This window comes from Anarrhichthys ocellatus, unplaced genomic scaffold (assembly GCF_004355925.1).
Source record: "Anarrhichthys ocellatus isolate YVR2014 unplaced genomic scaffold, GSC_Weel_1.0 scaffold7, whole genome shotgun sequence".
Lineage (NCBI taxonomy): Eukaryota > Metazoa > Chordata > Actinopteri > Perciformes > Anarhichadidae > Anarrhichthys > Anarrhichthys ocellatus.
Genome location: NW_022280037.1, coordinates 918,582 through 932,241, shown reverse-complemented (window position 1 = coordinate 932,241; position 13,660 = coordinate 918,582). Strand labels below are relative to the sequence as shown.

At 45.7% G+C, this 13,660-nt stretch overlaps 1 protein-coding gene across 3 annotated transcripts in view; it reads right to left on the bottom strand.

The window, feature by feature from the left end:
* Window positions 1-13,660, bottom strand: part of tiam2a (TIAM Rac1 associated GEF 2a) — a 77,357-nt gene that overhangs the window by 45,490 nt on the left and 18,207 nt on the right. For 2 of the 3 annotated variants that reach the window (XM_031847102.1, XM_031847105.1), the window contains exon 2: window positions 508-605. The gene's annotated coding sequence lies outside the window, so the exon portion shown is untranslated. Of the gene's footprint in view, window positions 1-507; window positions 606-4,338; window positions 13,655-13,660 lie in introns of those variants that run through there. The other variant, XM_031847104.1, reaches the window with a different exon arrangement.

Below are 13,660 nucleotides of genomic sequence, written 5' to 3'. Positions count from 1 at the left end.
CCTTCATTTTACTACATTCATCCATTCTTTCTATAGAAAAGTCAAGTTAGATGAACAGGATTTATGTTGTCATGGTTGTTATGTGAGACGGAGTCCAGGACAATGTGAAATCACTTCCAGACCGTCCACAGCACTCCGACATTAGTGATGGAGAGCCGTGACCGGACAGACACATTTCATTAGAGGGCTGATGCTACAGCAGATAGTGCTGGGACACTGTTGCTGGTTAGAGACAGTGTTGTATCTGCTGCTGTCTGTTATGCCATTACTTAATACCTACAATTGTCTTCAAGTCTTTGAATTAGCACACCAAGTAGATTAAGGCTATAACACCCGAGGTGAAGGTGCTGTAATAAGAAAATGACCCAGTAATGTCTGTTTTAAAGTACCAATGCATTTGAATGGTAAAAAGAAAAATTGACAAATTGTAATATGTATACCAAAGACACATTACTATAATTACACATACTATTATTGGCAACCCAGATATGAAGGCCACAGACTCACCTGTCTGAAAAGTCTCTTCTCAGATTGGAGCTCCTATGTGCACGGTTCCCTCGGCCTCATTCCTCAGAGTAAATTCATTCCTTTGTCGTCTGGCTCATCTGAAACACAGAGAGAGAAGTTGACTTAGTGCTTAGTCTCTTTCTACAGGACTGTAATTTACCACATGTAATAAGCTCCTTGTTTGATAACAGGTGTGCCAGTTAAAGAGTCGACCTAATCCGCAGCATTTGGGAGAAGACAGAGTTTGGTAGGCAGCCATACTTGCTTCTCACTGGGACAAACAAAGCCAGTGCAATACCAAAACAGCATCTGTGATCTCACTTGCTGTAATTTGAGATTTTCTGTATGTGGAAAAAAACATTGATCTTATTGGCAGGTTTGGAAAGAAATGATTCAGCCAATATCCTAGAGACGAAAATGTTTCCTCTGTATAAACTTTGCAGCTCTTAAGTATCCAACAGATCCAATGAACTTCACTCCAAGCAACTTCCCAGAAGTATCACGTCAACTGAGCATTGTACTACACAGCACAGCACAGCACAGTCGGGCCTCCCTGGCTCTACAGTATGACTATTTGAAAAATTCAGTCCAACCCCCAAAATCTCTCCTCAATCAGACATCCCAAACTGAACATTGGCGGCATGATTCCACCTCCCGGCAAGTAAATGACATCATCTTTGATCAGGGTTGGGAAAGTTTTTGAAAGCCGGCTACAGTTTACCCGTCTGTTTATTTTTAAACCTCGGAATCCTAGCTTACTTTTTTTTTTTTTTTTCGCTCGTCACCGCCAAATTTGTCCGAGGGGCAGGATCCAAAACCAGAAACGGCTGAGGAGCGCTCTTTGCGGAGGCACCGGGCATCTTCTGAGAAGCAGTGAGACTATGTCTTGTGTGTGTGTGTGTGTGTAATATAACCCACTTACATGCATGTAGCTCACACTCCAGGAAGGCTTTTCAAATAGTGCTAACTCTTCTAAGCCTCGCAGCACACGTACAGAATGCGTAAGGTTACAGTGTGACCCCCCCCTGCCAAAAGCCCTAACCTTCAGGATTAAGAGATCTGCAGCATTAAGAGTTTATCTGCTCCTGCTTGAATGCACCTCGGCTGTGAGGCCAGATTAAATAGGGTTGGCGGACTAAATGGACGACAGTAAAAGAGTGTGTTTAATACATGAAGTTGAGAGGGAAATTCCAGGGAGACTTGAATATATTCAATGTAAAGCATATGAGGCGCTAGATCCCGAAGTTCAAGGACAGGGCAAAGACCCAGACTAACGTTACACACACACAAAAATCAAAACATGACAAGAAGTCTCTTATTTTAAACTGTTTACAATGAAAAAGTCACACTTGAAAGCACAGTGGAATCTTAGCCGGAGACATGTAGGCCTGGTAATGAACTTGAACCATCACTCTGAGCTGATCAGAGGATTAAACAAGCACTTGCTTTGTTCGTCATGAGTTAAAAAGGGTGAAAGCAGCACTGATACAGAGAGAAATAGTCTATGCACCACAACCCTGATCCCACCAATCCAAGCAGCTTTCTGCCAGTAACACTAATAATTTCCATCTTTGTAAAGCTAGTTGAACTGGGGCCAGGGTTCACGTGGATCCTATGCAAATACAAGCCGATAGTGCTTATGGAGGCATGATCAACTGCACATGACTGGTCCAACTATTAAGCATTTGACTCCCCTTCATTAACCTAGAAACCTGCTGGAAAACCGGCATATTTCTTACTCAATTCCCCGTTTGTCTTGCATCTAGAGGCGAGAAAGTGAAGATAAAATGGTTTTAAGTCGCTCTACATGAATGGAGCGTAACTAAACAATGCTCTCTCCGGAGTAAAGACCAAGAGAGCAGCTGCCGACAACACTGGGAGTCAGCATAAAGCTGGTTGTCGAACTTGTCAGAGTGACTGCTTTCTTTCAAAGCCCTTCTTGCAAACTTCATTCACACAGAGCAGGGATGTGGGTATGAAAGGCTTAAAGGCGTGCCAACACACAAACCTAAAGACACGCACGTTTGCCTTCTGCTGCGACTTGAACTGCAGTATTGTGCGACGGTTTTGGGAGAACAACAAGACAAGTCTTCCTTTTAGCTGCAAACCGTTGCGCCCGGTCTGAACTCTCCCTCCCTCTTCCCCTTCAGACCTCTGTTCTCGTCAATAGGCTTCCTACAAGCCATCTGCTCAGGGGCCAAGGGACCACTGCCACCCTGACGCTCCTCGACACACCCCATGACCTGGCATTCTTCTCAGGGTGCCCCCCTTGATGACTCCCACGTAAGCTCCGTGTTTAGTCTGGCACCGTGTGCGTCTCAGGACTGTAGCTCGGGCGAACTGTGAGGACCGGGCCACACCTCGACGTGGTATAAACAGTTGGTACATGAAGGCATTGTGTTTATGGAGAAAACTGCCGTTTTCCTACACGGAGACCACCGTGCATTTGGTGAACAGTAGCTACAACTTCCGTCAAAGTCGGAAAGAACTAGGTGTGCAATTCTGACCCTTGTGTCCTTGAATTTAAACTTGGGAACCAAAGCTGGAGGAAGAAACTATTGACACAGCAGTGTGAAACACAGGGCGAGTCCCCAGACAACTTGACCTCACAGTAGTATCATGATGCTGTTAGTGCAGTTTTTTTAACCTTGGAGATACAGAAATCTTGCAGGACTTAATGACTTTAATGACATACCAAAAGAAGTGCGGTTGTGCAATAATGCTGAATATGGGTTAATCATGTGCTTCTCATGATCCTAAATCAACAATGCACATAACAAATAAAAAGGAAAATAATCTCATACAGATATTAAGTACCAACAAGGTTTCATGTTTTTGAATTATGACGGCGTGAACTAGGAACATATGAGGTCATTTGTTATTGGAAGTGACTGTTAACACGATCACACTGCCTTCCTCCTGTCAAATCACTGCCCATGGGACTTGTCTCTTATCACTTTCCTCCTGGCGCCGTGACAACAGAGCTCTTAAAGGAGCAGTGTGCTTAAAGCTCCACTCGTTTTAGACACAGCTTAAATTCACACTTACACAAAAACAACCACACAAGTTGTCTCAGGACAAAAACAACAACAACAGGAAGTGAAGAAGAGAGGATAGTGTCTCCTGCTGAGTTTTTGTCATATGAAGCAGATTTTAAGTATCCTGCGGTTGCTTGCTTGTGAGGAGCAATGTCAATCTATGAATCACTCGCTGAAAGCCCATATTACTGTGTGGTGGATTCAGCCAAAGCCACCAAACATCCATCAAAGTGCTTGTTAAGTGTCTTTCGGACTTTTTCATTATACATTTAGAAGCTCTGCGTCTGGCTCCCGACCAAAAATGACATGGCAGCCTTCTGAAAGATTTATACACGTATGCCACTGCCACTCCAGAGTGATGCCAAGAAAATAAAAAATACGACGGGATACCACCAAGCGAGTATCCAGCATCTTCAGTATGAGACACAAAGTGTGGACAAGGTGGTAAGTTTGTCAAACTCTCTTGTAAAGTCCTGAGTCATGCATACGATACTCACTGAAGTAATAAAGTCTGAGATTGTGAAGAGTCTGTTGTGTCATCATGTACAAGGCTACATGTGGCAGGCTTATAGAGCACGGCAGAGATAACCACTGAAACACAAACTAACTAACAGACACAGGTGGAAACTAAACAGCACTCGCAAATGCAAACACGCGGAGTAACCCACACCTGTGGATCTGGACAATAGGAAACACAATAGCAACCTCTTCACCTCAGCCTCCTCTTAATCCAGTAAATAGGGAAAACAAAAGGGAGCGAGAGATAAAACACAGAGCCTATAACATCCCTTACCTCTGTGGCCCAGGCTTTCATCTAAAGGCTCTTTGAACAACTTGCAAAGAAGAAATCTGGTGTTCTCTGATCTCAAAGTGGGTTCTCCCAGCGAAAGCTCGTTGTGTCTTAAAGCAAAACACACGCACCGCCTCTGACTCACATACACACACACACACACACACACACACACACACACACATACACACACACTCCCAGACACACTGTAGGACACGTGGAAACTTCCTCCCGGCTTGGAAGCAGCAGCGAATCACAGCCCTCCCGAGAGTAACCCTGGGTAACGGAGCGCCGAGAGGAAAAGCAGGAGAGCTGGGAGGAAAAAGTGAAAAGTTCTCAACAGAAGAGCTCTCTCAGGAAGAGAAGGATGTTTTATAGCTCTCGTCCATTTAGAGTCGCCACTGCAGAAAGGCTCCACTACTCCGCCGTGTTGTTTTTCCTCTATCCTGCTTTTCCGTTGGCTAGGAGGAGGATGCGGGGCTCGTTACAGCCAAGGCGGTTTTCCATAGCAGTTTGAGGCGATTGGGCCAGACAAGCTGGCGTATAATGGCTGCAGCGCTGCCTGGGGAGGCACTGGGGAGGGCGCAATGACTGGAGCTCTTGTCTGACCCTAAATACCACAATGACCCAAGGGCCAGCTACTGGGGAGGCAGCAATTGAGTGCGTGTGCATGAGTGAGTGTGAGGCAGAGAATAAGAAAAAAAAGTCCAGGGAGCGAAGGCGTGGTGCGAAAAAGAGGGAATTACACACGCAAGACAGCAATATGGCTATGCTGTGTGGAGGGTTCTAGGGGCCAGAGTGGCCAAATGCGCATCTCCTTTCGAGGAGCGAATTAAAATGCAAGAAAGTGAGTCAAAACCTTCTCTGGAATTAGAATTTCTGAAATGCACACAAAGTGTTGTCTTAAGTCTTACGCCAGATCCCAGCGGAGACGAACTTGAGACAGCCGTTGCTCTAAAAAAAACACACAGACGTGCGCACGTGCCTCCATTTGTCTACGGTTCACATAACTGTGGTCAAACAGTCAAACTGGACCCATTCAGAAAGCCACACCAGAACACAACACGGACCACGAGTGCGAGGCTGCTTCCAAAGCCGCTCCCAACTCTCTCGTGGGGCCCGCGTTTATTCCAGAGGCTCTGAGCGTTATTGCCGTTCAGGGACATCACTCCAACAAATTGAAAACACGAGAGCCTAGGTAACTGGAACGCTCAATCGGGTTCTTCTTAAGAAATTCATCTCGGCTTGAACAGCTATTCAAAGTCACGACCACGCCACGCTCGTATGAGCAGCTGTGGCATAGTCCGCCATCAGCCTGCTGCTTGACATAGAGACGTCGGCTCCAGGGCACAATGTTAGCAGCGAATTATATTATAATATTCACCGGGACGAAAAACAACATTGTTATCAATACAATAGGTCCTTGTGGCCTAGTCTGAGCTGCTCTCAAAGCCCTTTGTGCGGCTATAAATGGAGGCTGCTAAAAGGTGGGTTCGACAACAAGCTCGGAGAGACTGAGAGGCATGAAAAGAGAAAAGGAAAAGAGAAGGCAGGGCGGCCCTGTTATGCATATTCATACGGAGCAGATGTCGAGTCCAATTCCACAAGGCAAAGTGATCTGACCGCTAATTAACATCGATTAAGGCCCCAACAAGCTCCCCAGAGCCAAATCAAATCCCTCTATATCCAAGCTACGGGCAACCGACTCATGCACGCACCTCAACGAAATTTCTTCAACTGCCGAACTAATGCCGAAGCCCGCATTACACTTCATGATGATGATGATGATGATGATGATGATGATGATGATGATGATGATGATGAGGAGGTAATTACCGAGATTGTCATTTTCTGCCCGTGTGTGTACCTCACAACCAAGAAGGCACAGGAAATAAAAAGAAGAGGCGTACCTAACAGGCTTTCACGTGGAGGAAATCGGGAGCACAGGTTTCAAAGAGCTTATCAGCAGAGCTTTGCTTTCAAAATCCTCACCGATACCGAGGTCTAAGATGACTCCCGATGGCCCAACAATGGCAGCGTGACAAAAAGCTGCACAGAAATCCTCTCCTCAAACTTGCTACCAACATTAAGTCATGAAGCATCTCCCATAATGGCGCTAGACTGAGAGAGGTAGACCCAGAACCTTCCTTGTAAATGACTCTCTTTAACAGTCCTTGTAAATGACTCTCTTTATGTAAAATGCATAAACTATGTCACATTTAATCTCAGACAGATTACTTGCAATAGTACATCTGTGATGAAAAACTCACACTGGTCGCGTGATGCTAATGGGGCTGACGAATGGTGTGGAGATAGATTCGGGGAGAGAGTCGGAGGGAGAAATATGAGTTTTCAGTTAGCACGCTAATATTTCTCCTAAGCAGCCTGATGGAGCCACTCTCACAGCTGGAGGCCGTTTATGGTTTGACGCCATTGATTATCCTGCTCATTGGGGACCGCACACTGCGGCAATTTGTGAATGAAACGTCCATTGGGAGGGAATTAATTGATCTTAATTGCTCAGAGAGTTGCAGTCCGCCTCACCCAGACGCATTGGATTTGAATATCTAGAGTCTAGGAATGCAGTGGAAATTAGAACGCGGTGGTCGGGGGGGATCGGGGGTGTAGACTGATGGAATTCAATCACGATGGAATGCTTTAAGTCAGGGTGAAAGGTCAAGTCATTTGGGGGTTGACCTCCACCCTCAAACTTACTCCGTCACTTTAACAAGTCAACTACAAAGGTAACTTACAAGATACAAGATGAGATAATATTGTCATAAACTTAACTTCTTTGCATATAAAGAATATAAACATCCTTCGTATGAAACTCCCCCACATTAAAAAGTTTACTTTATACAAAGGTTTTTTTTTTGTTTTTTTTTTAAAGGCACTCCTACATCTTAATGTGAAAACAATCAGGGGAAGTAAAATATGTGTTTCTTGTGTTCCGTCCATCAGAGGTTATCCCTCCCACTATCTATCTCCTATTCCTCCTTCCCTGCCCCCTCACCCCTCATCCCTCCGTCCCTTACAGTGACATCTCTTTTTTCACAGAAAGTCTGACACTCTCAACTTTAAATTAACCAGGATGTGTCGACACGTGCAGGCTCTCTGCTCACAAAAGAGGGGTGATGTGTGCCTGCCCTGTGTGTGTGTGTGTGTGTGTGTGTGTGTGTGTGTGTGTGAGAGGATAACACCAGAGGGTTTGTCCTCCGACCGACAGTGGTAGTGTAGAAATGTATGGGAAATGGTGTGTAAACTTCTTCTGATGCTTTGTTTAAGGGAGACACTGACTCAGAACATCCTCAAGGGGGTGTTAGTAACCATATGCTGCTTACTAGTGTGTGTGTGTGTGTTGTATGTCTGCACACTTTTACATCTGCATGTTTTGAGTGGCAAAGGAAGGAAGAGGTGAACAGCTCCCACAAAAAGATGGAGAGTGTGTGCGTGATTGAGATCCGGCAAACAGCTGGAAGACTGCAGGTGCAAATCAGCTTTTCCATCAGCTTCTCTGCCAATTAAGCAGCTTAATGGACAAAAGAAGGTCATTTTGGGGGTTAAATCGGTGAAGGAAGGAGGCACAGACGCACACAGCATGCACTTGGAACATGATCCAGAGCTACAGTATCTCTGGCTTTCAGGCTGACTATTATTCACATCATTTCAGCTGGATTGATTTTCTGGTGCAATCATTATTCACTCACTCACTCACTCTCACACTCACTCACTCACTCTCACTCACACACACACACACCATCTGTGCAGCAGCAGATCATCTCAGCTAAGTTTATTCAGGTCCATGTCATTTGTCATATATTCCTATCAAAGCAGAGCTAACGCAGAGCCCCCGTGTTCCAGCAGTAGTTCTACAAAGAAAGAAATGCCTGAAGTGATAGTAAAAGTAATAGAATGAGTGACAGGCGGTGCATGAGAAACATGTGGATCCAGAGTCTTTAGCAGCCACAGGGTCAGATAAGAGACCCACAGGCTCCTGGAAAAACAAGCACACACCCAGCCCTGCCCTGGAAGACGGGGCAAAGCACGACAGCTTCCTCGCACAAAAGGGGAAGGAGAGATACCCAATTATCTCCATGCCGATAAGCGATAGGGAGACAAAAGTGCGTGTGAGGCGGAGAACAGAGAAAGAGGACAACGATTGGTCCGATTAGTCGTTAACCTTCAGGAAGGTCTGTTTGAATCCCAGGCGTCATCAATAAAAACAAAACCTTTTTCTCCTCCTCAACTTTTTGTCAGCGTACGCTGCGGCATTGTATATTTTGCGCATACGAGTGCAAAACCCCTGCACAATACACCTGCATTAAACCCATTCGCAAACTGTATTAACTCCCCTGGAATTGACTGTGGCTGTCCTTTGTGCGCTGCAGGATAATCTGTCACACACGCCGCGTTGTGAGCTCTAGTGATTAATACGATCAGCCCGCGACTCACTCACTCATTACCATAGCAATAGCGGCAGTAGTGTACCGCGGCAGTCGTGCGAGACACACTCCGGGCTCCCCGAGGTGATCCATCAGACATCGTTGACCATTGCGGTGCTACATCGGTCACGTGGAGTCAGCTGATAAGAGGTCACGCGGAATCGCCAGAGGTTTGGGGGAAACAATGAGGTGCTGGGGATTCGGGAGCAGGTAGAAGACGTGTGCATGGGCAGTAATCGATGGTCTCACACAGAAGGCAGAAGTCACACGTACGCATTCAAAAACCTCAAAAACCATGAACACCTATAACACGCAGCATCAATCACCGGACTCAACAGGAAGAGAGGAAAAAAAAATATCGATTGATCTGCGATTTGAAAAGGATGGAGTGAATCACTCAAAGTGCCCCAGACGTGAAGCAGCACGATAAAAGCTTCTAATCAAAATGACATGCGGTTGGTGAATACAGCTCTATATGGGGTAGTAGGGCAAACAACCAAGGCCCAGCAGACACACACACACCTGCTAAGATGGTGCATACTGCTGCAGGGGAGGGCCAAGCACTCTGCAACCAGATGCTCTGTTGGTATATATGTATGTGTGTGTGGGTGTGTGTGTGTTTGTGTGGCTTCCCATCCATCACTGCCACAGACGTGCATTAATCTCTCTCTGCATTCTTGAGGAGCTCTGACGCCAGAGGGAGTTTGCCCTTGTGGCCTCCCCCACCCTGGGTGTAGAGCCGGCCCACACCCAGCCCCGGAGCCACTTTTGCCAGCTGCAAGTCTAAAACTTTACTCACTAAATTAGTTGGCAGCGTGTGGGCTGATGGATCGCCAAACACGTGATTTAAGCCTGAAGAGCCAGAGGACAGGTTGATGCTAAGGCGAGCCATACGCTCATGGTGAACTGGCACTCCAACTGGCAATGGGTCTCCCTTTTATGGCCTATTAAGGGCCAAAGTGTCGATCACAGTCGGGCCAAATGGGACACAAATCACTCCGGCTCGCTCTGACTGCATTCATCGCACAGGTTAGAAGACCGTCCGACTGATAACAAACCAATGAAAAGTGATAGAAGTAGGTCCTATTAAAATATAACATTTATATATATATATTTTTTAACTTATTTTGTAAATGAAATGTAAGAATTATCACATTGGCTGTTCATATTCATGTCTATTTGTCAACTAAGAATCAATTTGCTTTCACATACAAAACAAAAAAAAAAAAAGAATCTGATTTACACAACGGCCGGGTCATAGCTATTGTTGGTACTTGCTCAGCACTTTCTGTGCCATTAATACATCACGGTCTTGTCTGCTAAAGCCGTAGACTGATACAAACTGACAGGCGAAAGCTTTAAGTCTATTAGTGGTGGGTAGGCTAGTCTGGGCCTGTCTGGTTGTTTTGCTCATTGTGGTCAAGGTTAAGATATATAACAAAGGGGCTGATGTTCAGTTAACCATTAGGGCCAATTACCTGAGGCAATTACAGTCCATATCAAAGCCTTTCTGTTCCCACAGCGGCAGGTCTGAAAGACTGCCTCTGTTAAGTGCTCAGGATGGAGTTTAGCTGGTGAGAACATCATCCAAATGAGGCAGATCAGTCAATGCGGCGCAAAAATGTCCACGTTAGTGCGACTCTAATCAACTAGCTTTTCATGTAGCAAGCTGCCGAGATCAATTTTACTCTGCCTTGTTTCCACACGCCGACACGCGGAGAAATGTCTGAAACAAGTGAAACGGAACTACAGAACGCGCAGGATTAGCCCGGTCTACCAGAATGGCGGATTAACTAGTTTAAAACTAATTCCCGTGACCTTTTTTTTTTTTTGCAGCGGCAAATCCGAACCACATCACAAATGCATTAGACGAGGCGGGAATGCAATTTATTTCTGTTTAAAAAAATGAAAGCGAATGTGATGATTCACCAGAAAAGGCCTTAGTATTCTCATCACACTGCTGAGCCGGTGCGAGACAAACATAGGCCTACATCCTCGTCTCTGGCTGAGCAGAGGGGAGCCAGGCGAGCGGCTGTAGATGGCAGGATAAAGCGGTGGGGCTGTCAGCATCGGGTCACGGACCTACATCAGAGCCCTGTAAACACAGGACCACGGGTCTGGACAGCTAAATAAACCATCCGTCAGGTGAAATCCACGCTGTTTAGACACGTCCTGCTCTACCTGGAGCCTATATGCATGTGTGTTTACATACACGCAGCTTATACATGTCCTTAAACACGGGCGCAGCCTCTAAAAAAAAAAAAAAGGAAGAAACTCACTTATAGCACAGCTTTGGTAAACACAGTTCTGAGCTCACGCGCAATGAAAGCTCAAGTAAATCTCCACATAAAGTAACCATCCTCCGACATAAAGCTGCTCACAGCTACTGGCTCTCCTCAAAATTGGGAGAATAACTAATATTCTCTGCTGAGCTGGCTGGTGATCAAAGGTGGGTGAATTCCCGAAGCAATAAACAAGTTATGAAATATGACAAGCGCAGTGCAATCTCGCTTTTACAGGAAAGCGAGAGCACCATTGCCCGGTTATCATTAACCAAAACAATTTGTTTTATTGCAGCTTCGAGCCCAGCTGGCCTGCAATATACAGCGTCTGTCACTGTCCGCGGCAGCCTTGCATACAAGAGGGGAGAGATCTGAGCTAGACTGTCTGCTCAGCATCCTGAAGGCACTGGTGATGGGTGAGACAGCTGGTGAAGGAGCCAGGCACAAACACACACAAACAGAAATTTTACTCATCACATGAGCCACCAGTTGTGGATGTGTGAGGCTCCTCCGTGTTTAAATATGTCATATGATGTACAAGCAAGGAACAACGTGTCTTTCACTTGTACGGATTTGTCATTTGATTGAAGCTTATCTACTTTTAACATCAGAACAAAGATTTTAAACAATCCTGACGGACGTCAGCCAACAAACGACCACACCTGGGAGTAAAATAAAATCCTGAGTGGCTTTGCAGCGAAGTGTGTTTTTTTGTTTTTGTGGGGTGTGAGAAATAAGGCTACACTGGACACGTTGCGCCGGAGGAGAACTCAACACTCAAAAACAGGTTTAACACCTGTGGTGAGTGTGTGGACACATCTTTGCATGTCTGCCTCTTTCCCAGCAGATGTTTTAGTCGGTGCACAACCCGTGGCCTAGTTCATAGGTTAACATGTCATCGAAGTACATAGAATGTTGCGCGAAACCCGTTTGGTAACGGACTGCTTTTTACTTTTCAAGTAGAAACAGGAATTCTACAAAGCTCAGTCTAAAAAGCAGCCCAAATGGCGAGATTACATTTCACCGTTGAATAATCACAAGAAATTAGCTGAGAAGCCGTTATTGAGCTATAATCCAGAACAGGTGCTCAACAAAGCACGCAGGCAGTTTCGTGCTTAAGTGGGAAAGTTAAATAAACGCGACAACAAAGACTGACCTACAGGAAGAACTCCCAAACCAGTTTCTCTAGTCACGCGGCTGCAGGGGCACGTGAGCTAATGCGATTGCGGCCAAAAAAAAAAAAAAAAAAAAAAAAAAAAAAAAAAAAGGCACAGACAAATCTTTGCAAAACAAACTCCTTTGTCCGGCTCTGCAAATCCTTTTCAGTAAGGAATGTGGTTCATAAAGACCGATAAGACAGAGACAAGCCAACGCAACGCGGGCACCGAATGGCACCTCATCTAAAAAGGGCATGGCGAGACTCGGCTAAGCGCTAGCAGCTGTGCCACATGTGCACCGCTTTTACCGACATGATTAAATTAAAGCCCCCTGCCAAACTCATTATTATCCCATCCATATAGGGAGGCTGAAGAATGTCAATGAGGACCGCGTTCATTATGCAGTCGTCATGCACGGTGCCCAGAGAGAAACAAGTACTTTCACACGATCACAGGCTGTAAATCAACAGCACATTCGAGCTGACGGGCTTCTCTATGGTGTCATCGAAAAAAAGTTATAGGCCGGTGTTTAATTTTCATTCTGTAAAATAAATTCCTCCACCAATTGAATTACAGCTCACGGGCAGATGTGACTGCCCCGGCAGAGGCCACGAAAGGTCAAGCTGTGCCATTATGAGAGGACAAGGGTGGTGTTTATTCACAGCCCTCCCCTCCTAAGCAGGGGCGGGCTTAGAGCGAATGGAGATGGATACTTAACCCTTGAGGCAAACGGCTGACAACAATCCATCCACTGTTTCTCTTACTACTGGTGAAGATTGGGAAACTGCTCCGCCCACTTCCAAATGAGAGGAAGGTATGAAAATAAAAGAATGGCGGAAAGAATGTTGCCGGAGAAATTCACAGATTATCCTCCAACTGAATGATAAAGAGAAAGCGCTGCAACCCAGGCGAGATAATAACAAAAGAATAGGGAACGGGGTGTTCTGACAATACTCACTGCAACTATACTTTAAACAGCTATCATGACCCCATGACCCCCACAGGCGTATAGTGGGGTAAACAATCCAACCCGACCTGACTTGTCTGCAGAGTCTGCTTTGTCTACATCAAAGTAGCTCTGATGTACCCCTTCATACAGCATATAGAAGAGGATACTGAACTCCAGCTATGTATGAACGTGCCTTGGCCTTGGACTCCTGTGGCTAGCCAAAGTGTAGCGCGCAGCGTGCCAAACAGCCCAGACATTAAGCACGATGATGATATGGATGCTGGGAAGAGATCGGAAAGAATGAGTACAGTCTTCCAGCTTGTTAAAATGCTTGTTGGCTTAGAAATAACAAACCCTGTGGCATTGTATGATAGCATGATTATTAGCAAGAGCAGAAGGCATGTCTGGGACCAAATATGAGCACTTAGGCAATCCCCCTTAGAGAGACACACACACACACACACACACACACACACACACACACACACACACACA